The sequence below is a fragment of the Humulus lupulus genome, chromosome 6 (assembly GCF_963169125.1).
Source record: "Humulus lupulus chromosome 6, drHumLupu1.1, whole genome shotgun sequence".
Lineage (NCBI taxonomy): Eukaryota > Viridiplantae > Streptophyta > Magnoliopsida > Rosales > Cannabaceae > Humulus > Humulus lupulus.
Genome location: NC_084798.1, coordinates 74,227,251 through 74,254,399, shown reverse-complemented (window position 1 = coordinate 74,254,399; position 27,149 = coordinate 74,227,251). Strand labels below are relative to the sequence as shown.

The 27,149-nt window shown below is 38.7% G+C and overlaps 1 long non-coding RNA gene, 1 other non-coding gene and 1 pseudogene across 2 annotated transcripts; all 3 read right to left on the bottom strand.

Moving 5' to 3' along the window:
• Positions 1 to 4,241: 4,241 nt before the first annotated feature.
• LOC133787744 (small nucleolar RNA R71) lies at positions 4,242 to 4,347 on the bottom strand. The gene has a single exon (XR_009872744.1). It is a non-coding gene; the product is annotated as a small nucleolar RNA R71 (small nucleolar RNA).
• A 17,066-nt stretch (positions 4,348 to 21,413) lies between these two features.
• On the bottom strand, positions 21,414 to 26,835 carry LOC133784076 (uncharacterized). The gene is made up of 3 exons (XR_009871114.1): positions 26,822 to 26,835; positions 22,093 to 22,184; positions 21,414 to 21,463 (listed from the first exon to the last, which is right to left on the bottom strand). It is a non-coding gene; the product is annotated as an uncharacterized LOC133784076 (long non-coding RNA).
• Positions 22,822 to 26,698, bottom strand: LOC133783587 (DUF21 domain-containing protein At4g14240-like; annotated as a pseudogene).
• Positions 26,836 to 27,149: the final 314 nt, after the last annotated feature.

Here is a 27,149-nt window from a genome sequence, read left to right as displayed (position 1 = left end):
TGCCCTTTCACTGCTGCTCGCGGTGAATATGTAATGTCAAACTGCCCTAGTTCGACTGCCCATTTTAATAAACGCCCAGCCGCCTCTGGTTTTTGGAGGACTTGCCGAAGGGGCTGGTCGGTTAAGACTGTGATAGGATGGGCTTGGAAGTAAGGGCGCAACTTCCTTGAGGCCAGAATTAAGCAATATGCTAACCTTTCGATGGGTGGATATCTCAATTCTGCCCCGATCAGCCTCTTGCTTACATAGTAAACCGCTTTTTGTACGCCTTCTTCCTCTCGTACTAGTACCGCACGAGCAGCAACTTCAATGATCGCCAGGTAAATGAACAAAGTTTCTCCTTCGATTGGCTTTGATAAAATGGGAGGCTGTGCCATATGAGCTTTCAAGGCCTGGAAAGCTTGCTTGCAGTCTCCTGTCCATTCAAATTTCTTATTGCCCCTAAGTAGATTGAAAAAAGGGACGCATTTGTCTTTTGATTTCAAAATAAATCTACTCAGGGCTGCAATCCTCCCGGTTAAACTTTGTACATCTTTGATCTTTTCTGGCGATTTCATGTCGATCAGGGCTTTTATCTTGTCGGGGTTGGCCTCGATTCCTGTTGAATTTACAATGAACCTCAAAAACTTCCCTGATCCAACTTCGAAGGAACATTTGAGAGGATTTAGTTTCATCTGGTACTTGTTCAATACATCAAAACATTCTTGTAAATCCTTCACATGTCCTTCTGCCTTTTTAGACTTTACCAGCATGTCGTCCACGTATACCTCCATGTTTACTCCGATCAAATCTTTAAACATGTGGTTAACTAATCGCTGGTAAGTCGCACCTGCGTTTTTCAGTCCGAAGGGCATTACTTTATAACAGTATAAGCCCGTATCGGTCCGAAAGCTTGTGTGATCCTCGTCAGGGGGATGCATGCTAATCTGATTGTAGCCCGAATATGCATCCATGAAGGAGAGGATCTCGTGTCCTGTAGTGGAATCGACCAACTGGTCAATTCTTGGGAGTGGGAAGCAATCCTTTGGGCAGGCTTTATTGAGGTTTGTAAAATCCACGCAGGTTCGCCATTTGTCGTTAGGCTTGGGAACCAGCACTGGATTGGAGACCCACGATGGATAAAACACCACCCTGATGAACCCATTCTCCTTTAACCTTTCAACTTCTTTTAAGGCTCTCGATCGATCCTTATCGAGCAGCCTTCTTTTTTGTTGCACGGGTGGAAAAGTCTTGTCTATGTTCAGGACATGGCTGATAACTGCAGGGTTTATCCCAGCCATGTCTTTGTGCGACCAGGCAAAGATTTCCTAGTTCTTCCGCAAAAATTCCACCAGTGCATGCTTCGTGGTTGGTTCTAGGTTTTTCCCGACCTTCACGACTCTGGTCGGGTCTTTTTCGTCGAGTTAGACCTCTTCCAGGTCCTCGACGGGTCCAACGCTCTCTTCAAAATTCCCAAAGCGAGGATCTAGATCTTTATCCTCACTTTGGGCAACACCCTATTTGGTGACTTCATCACCGGATTGGGCTTGTGTATCTATTGTCATCTGCAACTTATCTGAGGTAGTGTTCTTTGACGTTCCCTTCTTCGCCTTCGTGACTGAGGCATTGTAGCACTCCCTGGCCTCCCTCTGGTTTCCCAACACGCGTCCTACCCCTGCGTCTGTCGGGAATTTCATGGCCAAATTCCATATAGAGGTGACGACCCATAGATTAACCAGTATAGGCCTCCAAATGACGGCGTTGTACGCCGAAGGACAATCGACAACTATAAAAGTAGCGAGTAATGTCCTGGTAGCAGGCGCTGTACCCGTCGTCACTGGTAGTCTGATTGATCCTGCGGGGGCGATTCCCTCACCGGAGAAGCCGTATATTGTTTGGTTGCAGGGCTCCAGGTCCTTAACGGACAACTTCATGCGTTCCAGCGAAGACTTATAGAGGATATTCACCGAACTTCCTGTATCTACCAGCACTCTCTTTACCATCATGTTGGCCATTTGGATATCTACGACCAGCGGATCGGAATGTGGGAACCGGACATGACGAGCATCGCTATCAGAGAAGGTTATCTTGCCTTCCTCTGACCGAGCCTTCTTCGGCGCCCGGTCATCCACAATCATCATCTCGATGTCCTGGTCGTGGCGTAGAGTCCGAGTGTATCGTTCTCTGACTTTTCCGCTGTTTCCCGCGAGGTGCGGGCCTCCGCAAATGGTTAACAATGTGCCAGTCACGGGGGCAGGCTGCAAAGGTGGCGAGCGTCGGCGCGTGGGTGCCTGCTCGTTGCCGCCTGGAGCTTCTCGTTGGGAATTTCCCGAGGCCCGTACATATCTTCTCAAGTGCCCTTGTCTAATAAGGAACTCGATTTCGTCCTTCAGCTGGTTGCATTCGTTGGTATCATGTCCGTAGTCATTATGATAACGACATAACTTGGTGGTGTCTCTTTTCGAAATATCCTTTCGAATGGGGGCAGTCTCTTATAAGGCACGCTGAAACTCGTGGCCTGATAAACCTCTCCCTGAGACTCAACTAGGGTAGTATAGTTAGTGAACCGAGGTTCATAACGGTTACCCTTGGCTCGTTTATTGTCAGAGGTGGAAGGCTCATTGTGTGGCCGTTTCCCCCCATTCTTGCCATTGCCGTTGCCGTTTCCGTTGCCTTTGCCGTTGCCATTGGGCTTGGACCCTTTGGTGGCTTTGGCGGTCTCGGCAGTCCCCTTGCCTTTGCTTGGGGGCTTTTCTTCGTCGGCGATGGCATCTTCGAGCTTGATGTAGCGATCAGCTTGGTCTAAGAATTCCTGGGTGGTTCTAACCCCATGCTTTCGGAGGCTTTCCCAGAGAGGCGTGCGGCTCTTAACCCCTGCGGTTATGGCCATCATTTTTCCTTCGTCTCCCACAGTCTTTGCTCCAGCAGCTGCTCGCATGAAGCGCTGGACGTAGTCTTTCAGTGGTTCTCCATCCTGCTGGCGTATTTCGATCAGTTGGTTTGCCTCAGTCGGGTGCACACGACCTGCGTAGAATTGTCCGTAGAACTCCTTTACGAACATTTCCCAGGAAACTATACTTGCAGGAGGGTATTTAAAAAACCACTCCTGTGCGGCATCAGAAAGTGTTGCAGGGAAGATCCTGCACCGAGCGTCTTCAGACACTTTCTGAATGTCCATTTGTATCTCGAATTTGTTGACGTGAGATACCGGGTCACCATACCCATCAAAGTTTGGAAGCGTAGGCATCTTAAACTTGCTAGAAGTTTCTGCCATAGATATCCTCTGAACGAAAGGAGTGCCTTTTCTCCTGTCGTGATCGATGTAAGATGTTCTTCCCCCGACCAGCTGCTGCACTGCCTGGTTGAGAGCATCTATCTGGGCCTACACAGTGCTAGGAATCGCCGTGGGCTCTGGTGCTGGGGGGACGTACTCGCCGTGCCATTCGCGGCGATCGTTGAGTACATCTCTCAAGTCCTTGTCTCTCCTCCGTTGCTCGCTAGCTCTGAGCCGGTCGAAGACGTTATTTTGTTTGGGCTGCCCCCCAGCATCCTGTCTGTCGGGAGATAATTTCGGATTCCATCATAACTGCCTAAGATTTCCTCTGCATATTATATTCATATGACCAGGCTGGTCGTATAAAGAAACCGATCGCATGATACTGAATATCTTCCTAGTCGATATTCGAGCACAGATTATGCCAGATGTCAGCCACGTGTAATTAATGCCTGCCAAGTCATTCACTTCTGATTTTTGGGATAACAGAAATCATACCGATAGATCTTGAAATTGAGAGAACGTTCAGACAAAACCAAAAGATAAAGAGAAGGTTGGATTTTTCCATGGCTGAGAACGCGAATAACGGTGTCAACAACAATGCAAATTTGGTTAATGCAGCTGAAGTCGATTCACCATTGAGAAACTATGTACTCCCTACTGTTACGGGGATACATTCAAGTATTCGTCCTCCTACTGTTGAGGCGAATAATTTTGAGATAAAACCCTCGATCATTCATATGTGTACAATTTGGGGGATTGCCAAATGAGGATCCAATTCTCCTTATTACCAACTTTTTAGAGTTGTGTGCGACATTCAAAATGAACGGGGTAAGTAACGATGCTGTCAGATTAAGATTATTCCCATTTTTGTTAAGAGACAGAGCTAAGAGTTGGTTGAATTCATTACAAGCCAACTCTATAGTCACTTGGGAAGACTTGGCTCAGATGTTCCTTGGTAAATATTTTCCTCCTGTGAAGTCAGTTTGATATAGAGGTGAGATTAATAACTTCCATCAGCTAGATGGGGAGTCATTATATGATGTGTGAGAATGTTTTAAAGAGTTGCAAAGGAAGTGCCCGCATCATGGAATAGAGAAGTGATTGCTGGTGCATACATTTTACAATGGTTTGGGGGGAAATACAAGGACAATTATTGATGCAGCATCAGGATGAGCGTCTATGAGGAAAAGCACTAATGAAACTTATGAATTATTGGATGAGATGGACATGAATGACTATAATTGGCCTACTGAGCGTGAGACTAAGAAGGTGGCAGGAGTCTTAGAGGTCGATCCTATTGCTTTATTGACTGCTCAAGTGGCATCTCTAACAAAGAAATTGCAGCAGAATAACCTCTTCGCACAAGCAATGCAAGTACAGAATGTCATTAGTTGTGACATTTGTGGGGGACCGCATTCTTTTGAACAGTGCCCGAGCATTGCTAGTTGCTCAACAGATGTGAACAGTATGCCTTTGGAACATGGACAGGTTATTGGTAACTTTCCAAGACCTGCACCCAACATTTACTCATATTTATATACTCCTGCATGGAAGAATCACCCTAACCTATCTTGGAAAAATAACCAAGGGTTACAACCGCAGTATCCACAGTACCCACCTCAACAACCACCTCATCAACCGACTTATGGACTGCACTCTAGGCCTTATTATGATCCAAACCCATGAGCATCTCATCCACCACCATATCCTCCAATGAACTCTCCAACAACTCAGCTAGACTAATTAAATCAATTCATGACAAAGACAAGGTCTTCCATCAGGAATTTGGAGACACAAATGGGTTAGTTGGCTAAACTACTTTCTAGTAGACAACAAGGGAATTTTCCTAGTTCCACATAGGTAAATCCTAAAGAGCAATGTCAAGCTGTTACTTTTAGGAGTGGAACTAAGTATGATGGACCTATAGTGGATGAAAAGGGAAAGAAGACAGAGGATCAACGTTGTGACGCCCCACGTCACTATGGCTGCTTTCTGGAATGACGACTGGCCCTACAAACCAACACGAGTCTTTTCATCGTGCTTTTTCCTCACTCACATGCTTCCTAGGAAAACTTCCTAGGAGGTCACCCATCCCTAGATTACCCCAGGTCAAGCACGCTTAACTTTGGAGTTCTCAAGTGATGGGCTACCGAAAAGAAGATGCATCTTGTTGATATAGGTAGTACCCATCAATCCATTTAAGCCCTCTTCAACTGTGTAGTACCATACCTACACAGTGTTAGAATCATCACACTTGACCTTCCCCAGGCGGTGTGGGATTGCACAGCTTACCTGGTCTTTCCCCTTACGGATCACGGGATTTTGACTGTCACAGTCACCCCCCCTTATGGGCCCGACGTCCCCGTCGGCCACACTTCCGGCTGGGTCAAGGCTCTGATACCATTTGTGACGCCCCACGTCACTATGGCTGCTTTCTGGAATGACAACTGGCCCTACAAACCAACACGAGTCTTTTTAGCGTGCTTTGTCCTCACTCACATGCTTCCTAGGAAAACTGCCCAGGAGGTCACCCATCCCTAGATTACCCCAGGTCAAGCACGCTTAACTTTGGAGTTCTCAAGTGATGGGCTACCGAAAAGAAGATGCATCTTGTTGATATAGGTAGTACCCATCAATCCATTTAAGCCCTCTTCAACTGTGTAGTCCCATACCTACACAGTCTTAGAATCATCACACTTGACCTTCCCCAGGCGGTGTGGGATTGCACAGCTTACCCGGTCTTTTCCCTTACGGATCATAGGATTTTGACTTTCACAATCAGCCCCCCCTTATGGGCCCGACGTCCCCATCGGCCACACTTTTGGCTGGGTCAAGGCTCTGATACCATTTGTGACGCCCCACGTCACTATGGCTGCTTTCTGGAATGACGACTGGCCCTACAAACCAACACGAGTCTTTTTAGCGTGCTTTGTCCTCACTCACATGCTTCCTAGGAAAACTTCCCAGGAGGTCACCCATCCTTAGATTACCCCAGGTCAAGCACGCTTAACTTTGGAGTTCTCAAGTGATGGGCTACCGAAAAGACGATGCATCTTGTTGATATAGGTAGTACCCATCAATTCATTTAAGCCTTCTTCAACTGTGTAGTCCCATACCTACACTGTCTTAGAATCATCACACTTGACCTTCCCCAGGTGGTGTGGGATTGCACAGATTACCCGGTCTTTCCCCTTACGGATCACGGGATTTTGACTGTCACAATCACCCCCCCTTACGAGCCCGACGTCCTCGTCGGCCACACTTTCGGCTGGGTCAAGGCTCTGATACCATTTGTGACGCCCCATGTCACTATGGCTGCTTTCTGGAATGACGACTGGCCCTACAAACCAACACGAGTCTTTTTAGCGTGCTTTGTTCTCACTCACATGCTTCCTAGGAAAACTTCACAGGAGGTCACCCATCCCTAGATTACCCCAGGTCAAGCATGCTTAACTTTGGAGTTCTCAAGTGATGGGCTACCGAAAAGAAGATGCATCTTGTTGATATAGGTAGTACCCATCAATCTATTTAAGCCCTCTTCAACTGTGTAGTCCCATACCTACACAATCTTAGAATCATCACACTTGACCTTCCCCAGGCGGTGTGGGATTGCACAGCTTACCCGGTCTTTCCCCTTACGGATCACGGGATTTTGACTATCACAAACGTGTTACTAGTCCAGCACAAGAGACTGTTACTGAAGACCTTCCAAAGAAAGAAAAGTCAAAATACACCGAGCCTATACCAAATATTCCTTATCCTTAGCGGTTCCGCAAGGCCAATCCTAACAAACAATTCTCAAAATTTCTTGAGGTATTTAAGAAACTTCACATTAACATTCATTTTGCAGAGGCTCTAGAACAAATGCCTAGTTTTGTGAAGTTTATGAAAGAGATATTGTCTAATAAGAGAAAAATGGAGGATTATGAAACCGTGGCATTAACAGAAGAGTGTAGTGTAATTATTCAAAAGAAACTTCCTCAAAAGTTAAGAGATCTGGGCAGCTTCACTATACCTTGCACAATTGGGAACTTTCATTGTGAGAGGGTTTTATGTGATTTGGGTGCAAGCATCAATTTAATGCTGCTGTCCGTATTTAGAAGACTTGGTTTGGGGGAAGCTAGACTCACTACTGTTACTCTTCAATTGGCTAACCGTTTATTAACACACCCCCGATGTATTATAGAGGACATTTTATTAAAGGTAGATAACTTCATCTTTCCAACAGATTTCATTGTATTAGATATGGAGGAAGATGAAGACGTGCCTATTATATTGGGACGACCATTTCTAGCCACGGGGCAAGCTTTGATTGATGTCCAGAAAGGTGAGTTAAGGCTCAGAGTACAAGGTGATGAGGTAGTTTTTAATGTCTTCAAAGCCTTGAGATAACCTTCCGCTAGTGACAGTTGTTTTAGTGTTAGTGTATTGAAGGAACAGGGTGAAGGGGTTAAGTCTTTAAGGATCTACTTGAGTCGAGTTTGGTTGCAAGTCCTGAAGAGTGTGATGCAACTGAAGCCAGTGAATATGTTAAGTGGTTGAACTCATCGGGGCAAGTCCTGAAAAGTGTGATGCAACTGAGGAATTGGGGCAAGTGCCTGAGAGACCTCTCCCATCTGTTGAGAAGCCACTAGTTCTTGAGTTAAAGACCTTACCAGATCATCTTAAGTATGCTTATTTTGGTAAGAATGACACTCTCCCAGTTATAATTTCAACTTCATTGTCTTTGATTGAAGAAGATAAGATACTTAGAGTGTTGAGGGCTCATAAGTTAAAAATTGGGTGGACTTTAGCAGACATCAAGGGGATAAGCCCTTCAACGGTGATGCACCGTATATTAATGGAGGTCGATAGTAGGCCTTGTATCGATGCTTAGAGAAGGCTCAATCCTTCAATGAAAGAGTGGTAAGGAAGGAAATTCTTAAATGGTTGGATGCAGGGGTAATTTACCCAATATCTGACAATGCATGGGTTAGTCTTGTTCAGGTAGTCCCGAAGAAGGGTGGCATGATGGTGGTTAAGAATGATAATAATGAACTTATTCCAACTCGTACTGTGATGAGGTGGAGAATTTGTATAGACTACCGTAAACTGAATAAGGCAACCAGGAAAGACATTTTCCCCTTGCCTTTTGTAGATCAAATGGTTGACAGATTGGCATGCCATCCTTATTTCAGTTTTTTGGATAGGTATTCGGGATACCATCAAATTCCCATAGCACCGGAGGATCAAGAAAAGACTACCTTCACGTGCCCTTATGGAACATTTGCATTTCGGAGAATGCCATTTGGGTTATGTAATGCTCCAGCAACCTTTTAGAGATGTATGATGTCTATCTTCTCAGACATGGTGGAAAAAGGTATAGAGATCTTTATGGATGACTTTTATGGATGCTTGACTAATTTAGAGAGGGTTTTGAAAAGATGTGAGGAGTCAAATTTAATATTAAATTGGGAGAAATGTCACTTTATGGTGACAGAAGGAATAGTCTTGGGCCACAAAATTTCATGCCATGGTATTGAGGTAGACACGGCCAAGATATCTACAATAGAAAACTTACCTCCACCGGTGTCTGTTAAGGGGGTTCATAGTTTTTTGGGCCATGTTGGATTTTACAGGAGGTTTATAAAGGTCTTTTCAAAAATTTCAAAACCCTTATCTACTCTACTAATGAATGGTGTGGGATTTAACTTTGATGTTGAATGTTTAAGGGCATTTAACACGCTGAAGGAGAAATTGGTATCTGCTCTGATTGTTGTATCTCCAAATTGGGAACTTCCTTTTGAATTGATGTGCGATGTGAGTGATTATGCAGTAGGAGCGGTTCTGGGACAGCGAGTTGACAAGGTATTCTGAATGATTTATTATGCTAGTCGAACCTTGAATGATGGTCAATTAAATTATGCAACGACGAAGAAGGAATTACTTGTAGTTGTCTTTGCATTTGACAAGTTCAAGCAAGATTTAATTTGTAATAAGGTGATTGTTTATACAGATCATTCCGCTATTAAGTAGCTTATGACCAAGAAGGATGCTAAATCCCACTTGATTCGATGGGTCCTATTATTGAAAGAGTTTGATATGGAAATTCGTGACAAAAAGGGGACATAAAATCTAGTTGCAGATCATTTGTCTAGATTGGAAAAAGGAGAAGATACTAATAAGAAAGAGGAACAAATTGATGAAAACTTTCTGGATGAACATTTATTTTCCATTGAAAGTGAAGAAAATCTACCTTGGTTTGCAGATTATGTCAATTATTTGGTAGCTAAAGTTGTGCCTCTGGACATGTCAAGGCAACAACTCAAAAAGTTCTATTTGGAAGTCAAGCATTATTATTGGGATAAGCCCATTCTCTTTCGTCATTGTACTGATCAAGTAATTAGAAGATGTGTCCCGGAAGAGGAGATGATTTCCATTCTTACTCATTGTCATACTTTACATTGTGGTGGTCACTTTTGAGGAACAAGGACAGTAGCAAAAGTTTTGCAATGTGGGTTATATTGGCCTACGTTATTTAAAGATGCTAGTGTCTTTGTTAAGAGTTGTGATCATTGCCAAAGGAGAGATAACATATCAAGAAGAGATCAAATGCTGATGACTAGAATTCTGGAAGTTGAGTTGTTTAATGTATGGGGAATAGATTTTATGGGGCCTTTCCCATCATCTTATAATAACAAGTACATTTTGCTGGCAGTAGTTATGTTTCTAAATGGGTGGAAGCTGCAGAAACTCCTACTTGTGATGGTAAGGAGGTACTTAAATTCCTTCATAAAAATATTTTTACCCGGTTCGGTACTACAAAAGAAATTATTAGTGATAGAGGAAGTCATTTCTGCAACAAGTCATTCACATCTCTATGCGCTCATTATGGATTTCATCATCAAAAGGCCTTGTTCTATCATCCACTTGCTAATGGTCAAGCAGAAGTGTCAAGCCGGGAGATTAAAAGTATTTTGGAGAAGACTGTAAACACATCAAGGAAGGATTGGTCGAAAAAGCTTGATGATTCATTGTGGGCATATCGCATAGCTTTCAAGACTCTGATTGGTATGTCACCATATTGACTGGTGTTTGTTAAGGCATGTCATTTACTGGTGGAACTCGAGCACCAAGCTTATTGGAATGCCAAGATTTATAAAGAAAAGTCTAAGGCATTTCATGATAAAAAGATAATTGGGAAGGACTTCCAACTGGGAGACAAGGTGCTATTATTTAATTCTCGTTTGAAGCTTTTTCCAAGAAAATTAAAGTCGAGATGGTCGGGACCATTCACAGTTGTTGTCTCACTGCCTTATGGAGTGATGTAAATTCATAGCGAGAAGACGGGACACTTTAAGGTGAATGGCCAGAGATTAAAGCATTATTTGGAAGGACCGGTGGAAAAATACAAGTCTGTGTTGCTTTTGGAACCCCTTTGAATTGGGTCTTTAGCGTCCGGCTAAATGACGTTAACGACATCGCTATATGAGGCATTCCTATAATTTCTTTCTTCTGTGTTTTTGTTTTAATTCTTAATTAATTGAACAATTTTATTTAATTTCGTTTTGGATTTGTAAATATTTATTTATTATTTTTTAGTAAAATATATGTAAAAAACGTGCAATTCGTGAAAAAGGTAGTTTTCAAATTATTCTGGAGGTCAAGTCGCGGCTTTAAACTAAGTTAGAGAGTCAAGGGAAAAGAAGGAGGATGCGGGCCGCGACTTGAGCTTATAAGTCGCGGCCCTAAGTGAAGTTAGAGAGCATATAGAGTTGGATGGAATAGGCGGGCCGCAACTTGCAATGCATGGGTTGCGGCGCCTGAAAACTGAAATTTGAAAAAAAACATAGGCGGGCTTCAAGTTGCTATGCCTGGGTCGCGGTGCACCTCAGTCAAAAAGGGGAAAATCTACATAAAATCATTTTTTCTCAACCCACCACCCTAATTTCAAAATTTTCTTTCTTCGAACACAATATTTTCCAGAATCTCTCTAATTTTTACATTGTTTCTTCCTCTTAACACAACCATAAAGCCAAACCCACAACTTCCTAGATCCATATTTCCTTATTTCTTTCTTTTAATCTAAACCCTAATTTGTTCTATTTGTGACATTGAAGATTGGAAGAGCATTTGAAGAGTGGGTAATCTCAACGACTCAAAGGCACGTAAATTTATCCTTTTTAATGTTCTTGGAGTTTTTGGTTGAAGTAATTTTGTGCTAGATAGAAAAATAGATTGAATTGGAATTTTGGAATACATTGTTAGTATATATTGTGTTCTTTGAGTTGATTTTATTGGGGTGTTATTCAGTTGAGGAAGTAAGATAAATTAGCGGAAGTGCCGCATAATTTTTGTTGTAGTATTTGGTGCATTGTGTGATTATGGGACCACGAAAACAACCTGCTAGGGTTGCTTCTTCTAAAAGTGCCAATCGCCCTTCCACTTCTCGCAACAACCACAGCCAGCCCCACCACCCCCTCCTCAGGAATTTAATTCGACTTGTTTCATTAGTATGGATGCCTTTGATCATTATCAAAGGTTGTCTCAACTTCAAGTAATTCAAGAATGAGGCATGGAATATCAAGATCAACCTTATCCTCAAAAAACTTATGAAATAGTTCGGGCTGAAATTCAACGTCGCAATTGGAAAAGTATTGTGGACCATAAAATTCCCAAGGCCAATTGTTCCATGGTCTATGAATTTTATGCTAATTTCCCAGGAGTGGTGAATAGAAAGGTCTTTGTGCGAGGGCTTTTGGTGGAGTGCCATATTGATAATATTGATGCATTATATCGATTACTGATGTTGTCACAAGAGGACGATGAATATCATCAACTGGCTTATCATAGTGAGATTGATTGGGTTGAAGTGGCTGAAACATTAGGTATTCCAGGTGCTTGTTTTGTAATGCAAGATGGCCAACTGAAGCATTTCAGATGGTTTCAAATGAATAAGGTGGCGAAGGATTGGACAGTCTTTGTGAGTGAGAGGCTTATGCCTAACACTCATTTATCTGAAGTGGGAACTGATCGATGTCTTCTTGTCTATGCTATAATGATGGGACTCTCTGTAGATATTGGACGAGTTATCCGCATTAGTATCTGTGATTTATGCCGAATGACTACCACTGTTGGTTTGGGGCATGGATCGATGATTATTGATTTATGTGAGGTGTGGGAGGTGCCTAAGTATCTTAGTGATATTTATAGGAAAGCAATGGGGCCCATTTCTCCAGCTTCTGTGTTTAAATTCAATGCCCCATATTTAGAGCCACCTGCACCACAACCCTACCCTGTGAGAGTTGAAGAAGAAGGAGATGCAGCAGATGAACCCGTCCATGCCTATGCTCAACCAGAAGAATCAATGGCAGCTGAGGAGGAGAGGAGATGAGCTTATCCTCAATTTCTGGCACATGAGGCTCCACCGGATCCACAATTGGCAAGATTGGATTACATCATCCGGAAAAACCAACACACTCATAATTATTTGGGGGAGCTTCATGATTATCATCGAGCTCAGGCAGACAGACAAAATGAGTTGGTTTACTGGTGGCCAAATCAGGAGGAGGACAAGCATTATTTTCCTTATCCACCACCTTGGCATCCTTTCCCAGATCCACGACCCTTTTGACATGATTCGTACCAGGTATGTTTCCTTTCTTTACTTATTTTTAAACATTGGGGACCATGTTTAGCTTAAGTTTGGGGGAGGGAGCTTATTTTTTCGTTCATTTTGTTTGTGTTGTTTTGTGTTGTTTTGTTGTGTTTGTTTGTCTAGTTTGTGTTAGTTGTTTGGTGTAAAGTTTTGTTTTAGTGTGTGTTTAGTACCAACATGAATGATGGTTGACAACAAGTGACAATGAGAACAAAGTGAATGTTATGCGTATAATCCAAAGAAAATGAAATCTGAAAAAAAATCTGTGTGCTTGATTGAACACTCCGTTAGTTCATTTTAGTTTATGCAATATTATTGAATATCTTGTCATGATGTTTAAATCGATGTTTTTGATATTGATTATGCTTGTTGGAATCGGTTGGTGGATTGATGAATGGAAAGTGGAAATTATTTTATAACAATTCTAGAACTTGCTTACTTGTTATTTGAGGTGAAATAATATATCATGTACGCTTAGGAATATGATTTAGGCTATCATTTGGACCATTTGAGCTTTTCTCGCCGATCTGAAATTAATTGATCCTTTGTTAACCCTTTTGAGCCTAACATTGTATCTTTTTGTTCTAAGCCACTATTTAAGCCTATTACTTGAAACTTGGTTATATATCCGTCTTTAATATACTATGAGCACATGATTGAAAAAAGTTATGGGGATTGATGTGTAATGAGGTCTATTTGTGAATATAGTGGGGTTAGAAAATAAAAAGTGCAAAATATTAGAGAGAGTATATATTGAAAAAAAAGAGTTCAATAAAACTACACTCCCAGTATGAATATATAAAAGAATCAAGTTTAGGGGAGTGTAGTTATCATTTGCAAAAGAAACAAAATGAATAATAATAATAATAATGTTTTATATCTCTCTAAAAAAAATTCAAGAAAGAGGATTATGATTATGAGATTATATTTACTATGTGAGTAAAGTCAGTGATTTTTGGTCATGTGCTTATAGTAGAGTGAGCTTTAAAAATTACTTCCTCATCTACCTGTACCTAAGCCATCATTACAAGTTTATACAAGTCCTATTTATTCTTATGCATATCATGATTTATATTAGTGGAAAATAGCAAGTACGTGAGCATATGGAATTATTTAGTTTGAATGGATTGATTGGAAAGAATTTGGCTTGCATAATTGAATTCAAATATGTTTATTTAATGACCATGACTTGGCAATAAAAAATGTTAGTAGACTTAAGTGTGTTGATGGAGTGTTTTGATTGAAATTCTGGATTGCATAAACTGTTGAGTTGTTTTTTGAGAATTATATGATTAGCATTCATGATTTTGAGGCATAAGTCTTGTTGGTATAATTCATGTTATGTGTGTTGTTCGACATTGTCTTTGTTTTTAGAATCTAGGTTTGTTTTGAGTCCTTTGTTCGAGGGCGAATAAAGAGTAAGTTTGGGGGAGTTTGATAACTTTATTTTAGTGTTGTTTTAGGATGTGTTTATGTGGTAATCTTGAGTATTTATGTTTGTTTTGTGCAAGATTACGCTTGTTTTTATCTTTGTTGTAGGTTGGTGCGTTGAATCATGAGTTAAATGCTAAAAGAAGAGGAAATGATGGAAAAATGAGCTTTTGGTGGTTGTTTAACTCAAATTGGCGCTAAGGATGAATAATAATAAGTATTGATGAAGAAAAGGATATCAAAAGGTTAAAATCTGAAAAAAAATGGAATTAAAGTCGTGACCTGGGCTTAAGGGCCGTGACTCTAGTCAAGTCAAAGGCTGAAGATTGCTGAAGGAAATTAGAGCCGCGACTTGCTCTTATCAGTCACAACGCCAATGGAAGTCAGAGGCGAACCCAGGTGGTGCATCAACACACGGGCCGTGACCTGGGTTTGAAGGTTGCGAAGCTTGAAGACTGAACCAGAATTTGAAGTACCTTAAAAACGACGCGGGCCGCGACCTAAGAAAGGCCAATTTGCGGCCCGCCTATGAAATAAAAGAAGAAATCATGTGTTTTTTTAGTATAAATTCATACTTTAGGTTTTAATTAGGGTTAGTTCAGATTTTAATTACAAATTTAGAGATTAAATTTGATTCTGAGACACATTTTTTTTAGCACTTTTCATATTTTATTTCTTCTTCAAGTCTTTGAATTTTATGTTTCTGAATAATTATTTTGTTGTTTTAGTCATGTCTGATATGAACTAAACACCTCTATCTAGGGGTTAATGTAGTCGCTTGGATTTCTATTTAATTTTATTATGATGTTCAATTAATTCTTCTTCTTCATTCTAATCTATATAATGTTTGCTTAATGCTAGTAAATATCTAATCAATATTTGCTTGATTTATGATTTTGATTCGAAATTTGAAAGATGAGAATTGAATATGCTATCGTTATATAGACATATGTTTCATATTGGACGAAAGTACCTGTATGGCTTGTGTAGTAATTAGGTTTCTATGCTTAATGCCTGCTATATTTTTAAGTTTATCACAGAAATATAGAAACCTGCATATAGGTTGAAATCTTATATCTAGAAAAAGAATAGGAATCAATTTATGTTAACTTGCTATTAGAGTAGGAAGAAAGAAATTTAGAACTGATTAATAAAATTAATAGAATGAAAAGTTGATGGAGTTAATACTCTAGGTCTATTTAGTATTGATTTTTATCCTTTGATTAATTATTTTGTTTTTATTTATTGAAATTGTGTTTATAGTTAGATCTATTCATCTTAATTTTATCTGCAAAATAGAAAGTAAAGAACGATTATTGGTAATTGGTAAATAGTCTCTGTGGGACGATATCTGTTCTTCCAGAATTTATTATTGACACGACCACGTACACTTGCGTGCATATTTTAGCGATCACACAACAAAACCATAGATTAAACCTTACCTCAGCTATGAAATTCTGACCCCAAGCTACCTTTAAACCAATCCTAGCTCCAAACTCCTTAGATTTCCAAGCAAAATTCCTCCAAAAATTCAAAGAACCAAGCTCTGCAAGAGAGAGAGAGAGAGAGAGAGAGAGAGAGAGAGAGAGAGAGAGAGAGAGAGAGAGAGAGAGAGAGAGAGAGAGAGAGAGAGAGAGAGTTGAACTACTGAGTTTGTTTCCCTTAGCTTCTGAGGGGTTCCAAGGCTAAGTCTATCTTCCTTGACACAAAAGACTAAAATGCCCCTAACATTTACTTAGTTCTTTAATGCCCTAAGGGCAATATCATCATTTGCCACATTTTCCTGCTAAACCTCAAATTCCACTTAAGATTCTCAATTAATCCCACTAATCTTCCAAACACTAATTTTTTTTTACCAATTATAACTCATTCTCTAATATCCTTGATAATTCACCAAATTACTAAAATACCCCTAGGCTCTCCTCGAGCTGGGTATAACTCCCTATTGTGACTTTTCCGCTAGATTGCTCACAAGGATCACCTCGTGTCACATATCTCAAATATATCCACATAATAATGTGATTCTACTCACAAAGCACATATAATTTACAATTATACCCTCAATAAGTCAAATTACGAAAATGCCCTATTTCACCAAAACGGGTGCACAATCACATTTAATGCACACAACACATGCATAAATAGTCATATTATCATACAACTCATATATTTAACATGATCACAAGTACATTCAATTAAATTCACATATTAATCCATTTATGCCCTCCCGACACACTAATTGAGGCACTAAGCCTTATTAGCGAATTTGGGACGTTACAACTATCCCCTCCAACTGAAAATTTAGTCCTCAAAATTTGCTTGAACAATTCGGAATACTGATCCCGCATATCCGACTCTAGCTCCTAGGTCTCTTCCTCGACCTTGCTATTCCTCCACAGAACTATAATTAGAGGAATTGTCTTGTTCCTCAGAACCTTGTCTTTTCTATCTAGGATCCGAATTGGCCGCTCCTCATAAGACAAGTCTGTCTGTATCTCCAAATCCTCATAACAAAGCACATAGGTTATGTCCGACACATACTTTCGAAGCATTGAGGCGTGGAACACATCATGAACTCCTGATAATAACGAGGGCAAAACCAATCTATAGGCTACCTGCCCAATCCTTTCTAGGATCTCAAAAGGTCCTACAAACCTAGGGCTTAGCTTGCCCTTTCTTCCAAACCTTTTTACCCCATGCAGGGGTGAAACTAGCAGAAATACGTGGTCCCCCACCTGGAACTCTACGTTCCTACGCTTAGGGTCAGCGTAGCTTTTCTGTCTACTTTGTGAGGCGAGCATTCAAGCTCTGATCTTCTCAATAGCATCATTAGTCCTCTGAAGCATCTTAGGACCTAAATACTTCCTCTCTCCCATTTCATCCCAATGAATGGGTGACCTACACTTCCTACCATACAACATCTCATATGGAGCTACTCCAATTGTTTATTGATAGCTGTTATTGTATGAAAGCTCAATCAATGGAAGATACTTACTTTAGGACCCCTCAAAATCTAGTACACATGCTCTAAGCATGTCCTCCAATATTTGAATCGTCATCTCAGACTACCTGTTTTTCTAAGGATGATAAGCTGTACTGAACTTCAGCTGATTTCCCATAGCCTTCTGCAGGCTTCCCCAAAACTTGGAGGTAAAAATGGGATCCCGGTTCGACACTATAGATTTTGGAACCCCATGGAGAAGTACAATCTCTCTCACGTAAAATTCTGCAAAGTGGTCCATGATAAAGTTTTTTCTCACTAGCAGAAAATGAGTTGACTTGGTATATTTCTTTACAATCACCATACCGAGTTATGTTGCCCGACTGTCCTAGGAAAAACCCCTAGAAAATCAATAGTAACATTTTCCCACTTCCACTCGGGAATACCTAGTGGCTGTAACAACCTCACTGGCTGCTGGTGTTCAGCCTTCACCTGTTGGCAGGTTAGACACCTCGCCACATAGTCAATCACATCTTTCTTCATCCTAGGCCACAAATATAATGACTTTAGATCCCGATACATCTTCATGGTGCTTGGATGTAATGAATACAATGTGGTATGAGATTCAAAAAGGATCTCTCGTCTGATACCAACGTCCATCTGAACACATATCTAATCCTTGTATCTCAACAAACTCGTCTCTGTAATGGAATAATCCTTAGCTACTCTAGCTAGGACATCCTCTCTAAGATTTATCAACTGAGAATCACTCATCTGGCCCTCCTCTATTCTCTCCAAAATAATGGACTGCAAGGTAATATTGGCCAACCAACCCACCACCAACTCTATCCTTGCTCTAGTCATGTCTTCTGCCAATTCCTTCGATATCTGTTTTGAACTAAAAAACTGTCCTGGGCCTCTTTGACTCAAAGCATCTGCCACTACATTGGCTTTCCCTTGATGGTAAATGTAACGCCCTACTTCCTTAGAGCTATTACTAAGTGAGTTAAAAAAATTGTGCCATTAGCTCGCTAATCGAGGTTTTAGGTTAAAAGTGTAGCTAAACTGTAATAAAAGTAATTTAAAGGCATTTGATATGAAAATGCAGTCATTCATTGAAAACGTACTACAAGAAAAAACAGTATTCATAACACTTAAAAACTGCTAACCAGGACTATTGATAGCACTTCTGAAAATGCTAACATAGCCCCTGTTATTAAAAGTCCAGTCTTTTCTATAACAGTTTTTGAATGTTATGTTCAGTGTTATCTTAAACTATTCAATAACACATTTTTAGGTGCTATAATATTGAAATAATAACATTTAGATAGAGTTTTTGGTTATAAATTTGAAGTTTAATCTTGTACTTTTTTTATAACACTTTTTAACTGTTACATTTGATTATTTTGATAACATTTTTAGTTTGTTATATTATATAAACCATAACGATTTTTTATGCTTATAATATGTTTCTAAATCATAACATATTAAGGTTTTTTATTGTGATAATGGTACTTATAAGTTTTTTTTTTAATTAAAAGATTTTCATTATTGTATTTTGATAAAAAAAATCAAAATTAATCATAAAATATAATTCTCAATAGATTGATAAACCATAAGTATTACATTAAACAATAACTAATTCAAACTCTGAATGTGTCTATTTCATGAGATCTTAGTTCTAACTTAAGTTTGAAAGCATAACATAATAAAGTTTTATAATCTTGAACATTTTTTACTTCAAAAATGAAAAACAAAAAATTACAAGATACACAAAAGTAAACCATGCATGAAACTTGCTCCATCCTTCAATTCATTATCCTTTGTGCACTTGTCTTTGTTGTGAGTCCATTTGTTGTGCACTTGTCATATACCTGTTTCCCTTTCTTGTTTCCCTTTCTTCCACAGGTCCATGTGTAATCCTCTTTGCAATAAAGCCAGTTGTAGTCCATAAAAGGCCTATTGCTGTCAAGCTTATGTTAAGCTCCGTCTTTAGAGCACTGTAAGCTCCAGTCACATCTACACACCTGTAATATTCGAGTGTAATAATGGAATCACACCAGCAATTACTTAAAGTGGTAATTCTAGGGCTTTTATAAAAAAAAAAAACAGAACCAAATTGCCTTGTATTAATTAAAAATGCATGAAAGTTGTAATTCTAGGTTTCTATGTTGGAAGTAATGAAATTATAAGATTTTATCAGTCAATCCAAGTATAGGTGTCAGTGTGTGCCTATGCATGTGTGTAATCGGTCACTTGATATATTATGTCACTGCACAATATAGTATCTGATAAAATTGGAAGATTAGAACTTATTAAAGTGGTAGCTATAGTCATCCATGTTGCATTAATGAAATTATTAGCTCTTATTAAATATATCTATATTATACTTTCAAAAGCATCAATCAAGCAATCAAAGAATATGTACTATTATCTGATAGAAGTGTCAAACGTAAGCATGAAAAATCATAGACAACCTATGACTTCAATGCAGTAATGTGTATAAAAAGGAAGAATGAAAAGGCTAATAAAAGCAGACATTACATTTCTAGGCTAATAAAAGGCTAAGCAGAAACCTCCTGTCAAGATAAACTAAAGCTTAATATACTTAAACAATTAAACTCTATAAGAATGCTGCAAGAAAATCCCAAACAAAAATACTAGTTTCTAGTTACCAAATAGAGATTAACAATTTTCAAATAAATATGAATTACAATATAGAGAGCAAACCTTATTTACATTCAATCCTAAGGCCTTGTTTCCTTCATCCAAGTCTTCCAACTTTTTTAATCTTGCACGCTCCAACTTTAGTGCAGCTTCTGCAGCTTTAGTAATGTCACCTACCACCAATAGCCCCTTTCACGCATCAGATAACAGAAAAATTCTTAAAAGAGTACAGAGAACATGAATAAACTGAAAAAAACAGAGGGGAATACAGTGGAGTGTCAAAAATGAACTATTGCCAAAACCTAGCTGATCTTTGTGAAAACTAGGGCTAAACTAGATTTTTAGATAAAAGGGCAAACACGTACATACATGCACCCTTTCCCCACCCGAACCCCACCTAATTAACACACTAGACCAGATATATTTCAAACACAGAATGAAAACAGAAAGATAAAAACTTGGGGTCGAGAAACTAAATATAATGATAATGGAAAAATAGTAGCCCTACAGAGCATTCAAATTTAAAAACCATCAGGATCAAAGCTCAACAGCAATGATAATCATTGCATAGAATATATTTATGCACACATAATCTGTATATAATTTGTTCATTATTCAGCTCAATGATATAAACACCTTATAAAACTTCAAAAGAATTTAAAATATATTAGATTAATGTTTTCCATTATTGTAAATGCATTATTCACCTAGTTTTCCATTATGTACTAGTGCATTTCATTCATCAACAACAACCATATACTTCACACTAGTTAAAACAGAACATTTCACAAATGACAAATATGGAATAGAATATAGAAATAAGTTGAGACAACTGCAGTTATATAAATATATATATAGAGAGAGAAAGAGACCTTTTCTGAACTATGAGGCCTTGAAAGTGAGTATCAAAATATGAAATTCCAGAGCTTAACTGGTCAGAATCCATTGATGCTTCTGCTGCTTCAGCAACGCCCAAAAGCTTTAAACACTCATTCCAACACTCAACACCCCTCCGTAGAAGCTTAGCTGCAAGACCATAATACCCAACATCATTAACATCTTACATGAACACCCTATTACATTAACTGCGAATTGTCTAAGAATTTGGCCAACTAGAACTAAATAAGTTAATCACAAATTTAAATGTTGTATTTATCTTTCCTGAAACTTCATAGAAAAAAATAAAAATACTATTCAATGCAAAAATATAAACCTAAACTTCAGTTTTTCCTTAAAACTACTGTATTTGAGACTTAAAACCCATCATCATCTCTATCAAGCCATAAATCCAGATAAACAGAAGAAAAAACCAAAACTATATTATTTTTCTTCAAACTCATGAGTTATTTTAATATATAATAATTATTATAAAAAATAATCAAAGATGATGCCTAAGAATAAAAAATCGTCATTACCCTTTTAGATAAGTGGGGATGTAATCAAAATAAACCATTTTCTTCACGGCAACGGTACCCTAGTCGCATTGAATTCCCCGCTGTTACAACACCATCCCCACAGTCCCACCTCCATGCTAACATCTGCAACAACAGAGAAAGAAAGAGAGAGAATGAGATCGTGGGTGAGAGGGAAAGAACTAAATCTGGAGACACAAACAGATGTACATATATCCTTGTATATATATAATACCTATACATGAAATAAATACATCAAAATAGAACAACATCAGAGCAGAAAGAACTAAGAAAACTTAAGAAAAAATAGGACAGAAATGGAAAAATAGACAATGAGAGTCACTAAGGAGGGACAAGTGAGTAGCATAACAACCAAATAATAATCGCACCACACTTAATTCATAGTAACTGCTCTTTAAAAGTTCTATGCATCTGCCTTGATATAATATGCAATGCCCTAATGGGAATTTATATTTGGAAAGACAACCAAAGAAAAAAAGTTACTTTTTGTAAACAAAAGTAGACCCTACAAACAAACAAAATTAACATAAAACAGATGAAAATATTGAATACACCATAACAGATGGAAATACTCATCGCAAGCTAAAATGACATGGTGAAAACTTATAAGAAATCAAGCTATAGAATCATGCCTTGTGTAGTCATGATAGCAACAAAAAGGATTATGCCAACAGGTTGCACCTTAAAAAAATGCCAAGCTTGATCACTGGTTAGAAGAGATACATACCATCGAGCCTACACCTCGCCTTGCCAAGCCCTGCCACCATCAACATCATCATTAGAGAGAATTAAGGCAGTCTCTTTGATTGATTTCCTAACCTATAAATTAGAGACCAAAAATTGAATGAAAGTTAATAGAAGAGTTAATAAACAAATCATCAAATAGCTATATATGAAGATAAAACTCCAAAGTAAATTAGATAAAATATAATCACGTGTGAAGAGCTGTTGCCATTTTTTCCTTTCTGTTTTATGTGCATCTGGTTGTTTTTTATGCTCTGTATTCTGAATTAGTTTTCTATTTCTATTATTGCTCTTTCCAACTGCTTAGAAAGACCTTAAGGCATTAGTTGATTAATATATACATAAATAAAGAAACCCATGTAAGAAAGCTCAAATACCTTGAACCTGAATATTAATCAAAGAAACTTCCAACATTGAATGTTGCTTTATGCATTTTAATTTCTCATTAAGTCCTGGCTAAAAGCATTGAAGCAATCAATACAAAATATTATATTACCACTGTGTCAAAAAGCAATCAGTTGAATATTTATATTAGATGAAATTAGCGCATAAATGATCAACTTTTAATAATGGACCCATTCTAAAGATACTTTCATCTTTTACCAAAACATTGATAAGTGCTTATAGTAACTCTTAAAAAACCATATTAATTATCAAAAGCATCAAACAAAGAAGCCTAAATAATATAAATATGCATATAGAAATAGACATGTTATGTAAAATTATTACTAGGTAGCCACAGAAAAGTCTTCTTTCCATCAATTGTAGGAAGCTTGCTTTTCCCTTTAGTCTTCACCACAGCTGCCATATGACTGTTGCCCTTCAGAAACTCGTTTAATATATCGTACAGTGGCATATCGGCAGGAACTCTGAGTATACAACATACAAATCAACACTGGATACTCTGACTGAATGTATTTTCTGAAAAATAAAAAATTAGTAATTGAAGAGTTAAGCAAACCGTGGTATTCTCTGGATGGAAACGGCACTGACTGGAGTCTTTGTTTCAGGTCGTACAGTAAGAAGACTTTTCACCTAACAATAAGCAGAATTGAACAAGTTAAAGAGCAGAGTACAAAGTATGTTGCCCGCTGTTAGTTCTTTTGATAAGTCAAATTTAAAATGCATCTAGTATACAAACATCTTCTAAACATTCACATTCTACTATTCTAGCACCCACCAGAAGCAGTCCAATAACGTTCTTCAGATTCCCAGAATAGACAGGAACTCGACCATGCCCCTGAGCAAGAACTTTTCCCATAGCCTCCCTGTGTTATTGAATAAAAAGAGGAGAAAAATGAGAAATACAGTAAAAAAATATAATTTTTTTCTGCAACAAACTTCTGCTAAGAAAACAGAAAATAACTGTACGACGAGAAAATACATTGAGCTGTCATGTGATTCAAACATTCCTAACATTTCAATTGCAGCATAAGACATGTTTCAGTAAAACATGGGTCACGCCATTATGATATGCCAGAGCACTGTATGCGAAAATAAAAATAAAATGTACAAACTATCCTCAGTGAAACTTTGTGTAAAAAGGTGACAGAACTATTGACAAGCCAGCAACTAATTGGGATAGTGTTCCTAAGATGATAGGCTAGGAGCCTAGGACTGATATCACAGCTAAAATATCCTTCTTTTAACACAATCTATCACTACTACAACAACAAAACTTTCTATATTTTCTTCTTTTATAAAAAAATAGTTTCTAAGGTCGAGTGACTGAATCTTTGAAAATCAGCTAAAAACAGCATGTAAACAAAAATTGTGAAAACCAGTAAAATCCAATTGACAAAAAGAAAGAACAATGAATTCATGACCAAAACTCACCAGTCCAACTTTGAATTGACATCTAAGGAAAACGTTGATTCAATGGGTGTCATAGCCTCCTCAGCTGTCTGTTTTTTAAGATTTAAAAATATTAATAATAGAAAGAAAGTAAGATGCTGATTTTCTAATCATGACACATTATTGCAAGCTTACTAGCATATTCAAGTTACAATTTCAGTATGAGCATAAAGAGTGAAATCATTATACATCAAAATGAAACTATAATGACAAGAAAAGTTTCAGAATGCTCTTTAAACCAAAAGATAAGATGACTGGGGAGTAAAGTAAAAAAATCCAAACAACTTTAAAACAGAATATTGAATAAGCGAGCTCGAGAGAGAGAAAGATTTAGCATGAGGAGAGAGTTTCAAATAGCTATACTTCAAAATGAAATTACAATTAAAAAAAATAAGTTTTAGCCTCTTTGGCATAGTTCTAAAGACTCAGAGAGAGAGAGAAGTAGAAGAAGTAAAATAAACTTTCATATTCACCAGGATTTACGTCCACCTCATATAATAGTTGGATATAATACTATCACTGGCATACATGCAAATTAGAAGGAAATGAATGTAAGGAATAATGATATTTCTGTTAAGACCTTACCTTCTTAGTTAAATCTAGTGCCCCACTAATAATTGTTGTCTCGTCATGTGTAAGCTCACCACCCTTGCCGGCCTATTATGACAAGATAAAGAAATCAGAACTAATGCCAAGTGTTATGCCTAAAAATTGGAGAATGCATCCTAGGAGGCTAAGGAGAATGCATTCTAGGAGAGCTAAGGGGAGTGGTCCTAGGAGACCCCAAGGGGGAGTGGTCCTAGGAGACCCCAAGGGAGTGGTCTTAGGAGACCCCAAGGAGAAAGTGGTCTTAGGAGACCCCAAGGAGGATGTGGTCCTAAGAGACCCCAAGGGTGTGTAGGAGGCAAGCCTCCCAAGGTTTCCTAAGTGTTGGCTTGAACGTGTCCAAGGTAAGTAGCTAAGGAGGAGGAGTCTCATGCAAGAGGAAGGAGACTTAGATTTTGATAAGGAGAGCCTATACAATGTTCGATCGGACATGTTTGGGAGATGCTAAAGGAGAATGCCTTGATCTTGTCCAAGGTGAGATGTTATGGAGGAGGTTGCCTCAATGTTGTCCAAGGTGAGGTGCCAAGGAGGTTGCCTCAATGTTGTCCAAGGTGAGGTGCCAAGGAGGTTGCCTCAATGTTGTCCAAGGTGAGGTGCAAGGAGGTTGCCTCGGACCACCTTGGTCCGAGGAGAAGCCAAGGAGATTGGTTCAAGGAGGAACATGGCATGCTAGAGGAGAGTGCCATGTTAGAGGAGAGAAGTGCATGTCCTACCACCATGCACGTCCGACCAACACTTGCATGAGTGGTCAGTAGGAGGTGGATCAACTATCTAGAGGAGACTAAGTCAAGATTCCCAGAGACAGCTTCAACAACATACGCGGGAATCTCTCATTCTTCCGAAAAATGGGGGGTTTGTTACATTTCGAATTTTGAATGTTTAAATGTAATAAATGTAATAAAATATCCCTATCATAAGGGGATATCAGTTGAGGATCCCAGGCCTATAAATAGAGAGTTTATGGGATGAGAGAGGGGCTTCTTCTGCTTCTTCTTTCTAGAGAGTGAAAATTGGGTCTGTCTATTCTAGAGAGAGAAAGTGCTGAAATTAGAGAGAATTCTTGTATTTTCACAATCGGTACTGAAGAAACTTAGTTGGCTCAGTCCATCTGATCTTGAGTACAGATCTATAAATCACAACTCTAAGTGGATTAGGCTATTACCGACAATCGGGGCTGAACCACTATAAAAATCTCCTGTGTTATTTACTTTTCTGGTTTAAACCGTCTGTGTCGTTTTTATTTCTCTTGAAGGCTTGTCGTATTTGACGTTCTCACGTCGTTGGCTAAAAACGCAGTCAACACCAAGATATATCTGTGGTAGATGATAGCAATAATTCGTATTTTCAACTTGTAAAACTATTCCTTAAGTTAAAGAGCATACTAATTATCCTCAACAACTTTACTTTACCTCTTGGCTGTGGATGGAGACAAGGACTTTTAACTGAGCTTGCCTAAATAAAGCTTCATTATGTCCTAATACCTAATCTAAAATCTGCATTGTGTATATCTCAAGTAAAAAAATAGATATAAATCCCTTATAATCTGATATCATTAAGAATCCATCATTTTGCAACCAGATTCCACAGTTTTGCTTTACATTTATGATTTATTTTTAACCACTGAAAAAATACTTAAATTCAATGACTAAAACACCAGTTTAAAATAGTATAGATTAGAGGGTTGATAAATGCAAATTCCAAGTTCACATTTAAATGTTTAAACATCAACTTTCCAGTGGAGATTGTACCTTTCCAATTGGGTATGAAATTGGGTAGCAAATTATCATCAAAATCCGAACAAGCCAAACAAAGTTGGAACCTACTGCAAGTCCATATCTAGTGCATATAGCTTGTGGGATAACCTGATTTAGAAAAACGAATATCAAGTTTCCATCATAATAAACCAACAAAAATATTGACACTTTAATGTTAAACCAAGCATGAAAGTTAATGGAACAAAAATAAAATACCTCTCCAAAAAATAGAACAAAAGTCACAGAGAGAATTATAGCCACATACTGATTGAACATTTTATCCAAGTAAATTGGAAGGGCCTGCAAATTTGTGAATCTCCATATCAAAACATCAATCTGGATTGTGAATACTCGATAAATATATAATCCATGCATAAAATCGCATCAAATTCCAAATGCCAATCGAAAAAATTATTCCAACACAAGCATATATATTGATAATATTCAAAATGGTTTTTTGATATTAAATTGAAATCTGAAAAAAAAAACAAATTATACCTCACAGAGACAAACAGAGGTCTCCAGTTCTTGCTCAAAACCAGCGGGAGAGATAAACAGAGAGGGAGGGACGAGAGACTCAACGACTACAGCACGGGCGTGGACATGGTGTGCTTCAGTTGCGTGAGTACCGGCGTGAGGGAGGCTTCAGCAGGGGTGTGGTTGTGGTGTGGTTGAACGGCGCGAGGGTTAGAAAGCCGAGAGAATGTGAGAGAGCGAATAAGAGAAAGAGAAATGGAGAGCGAATGAGAGAAAGACTGAATGCACTGAGAGATTAGGGATTAGGGATTAGGGATTTGAGACTGAATGCAATGAGAGAAAGACTGGT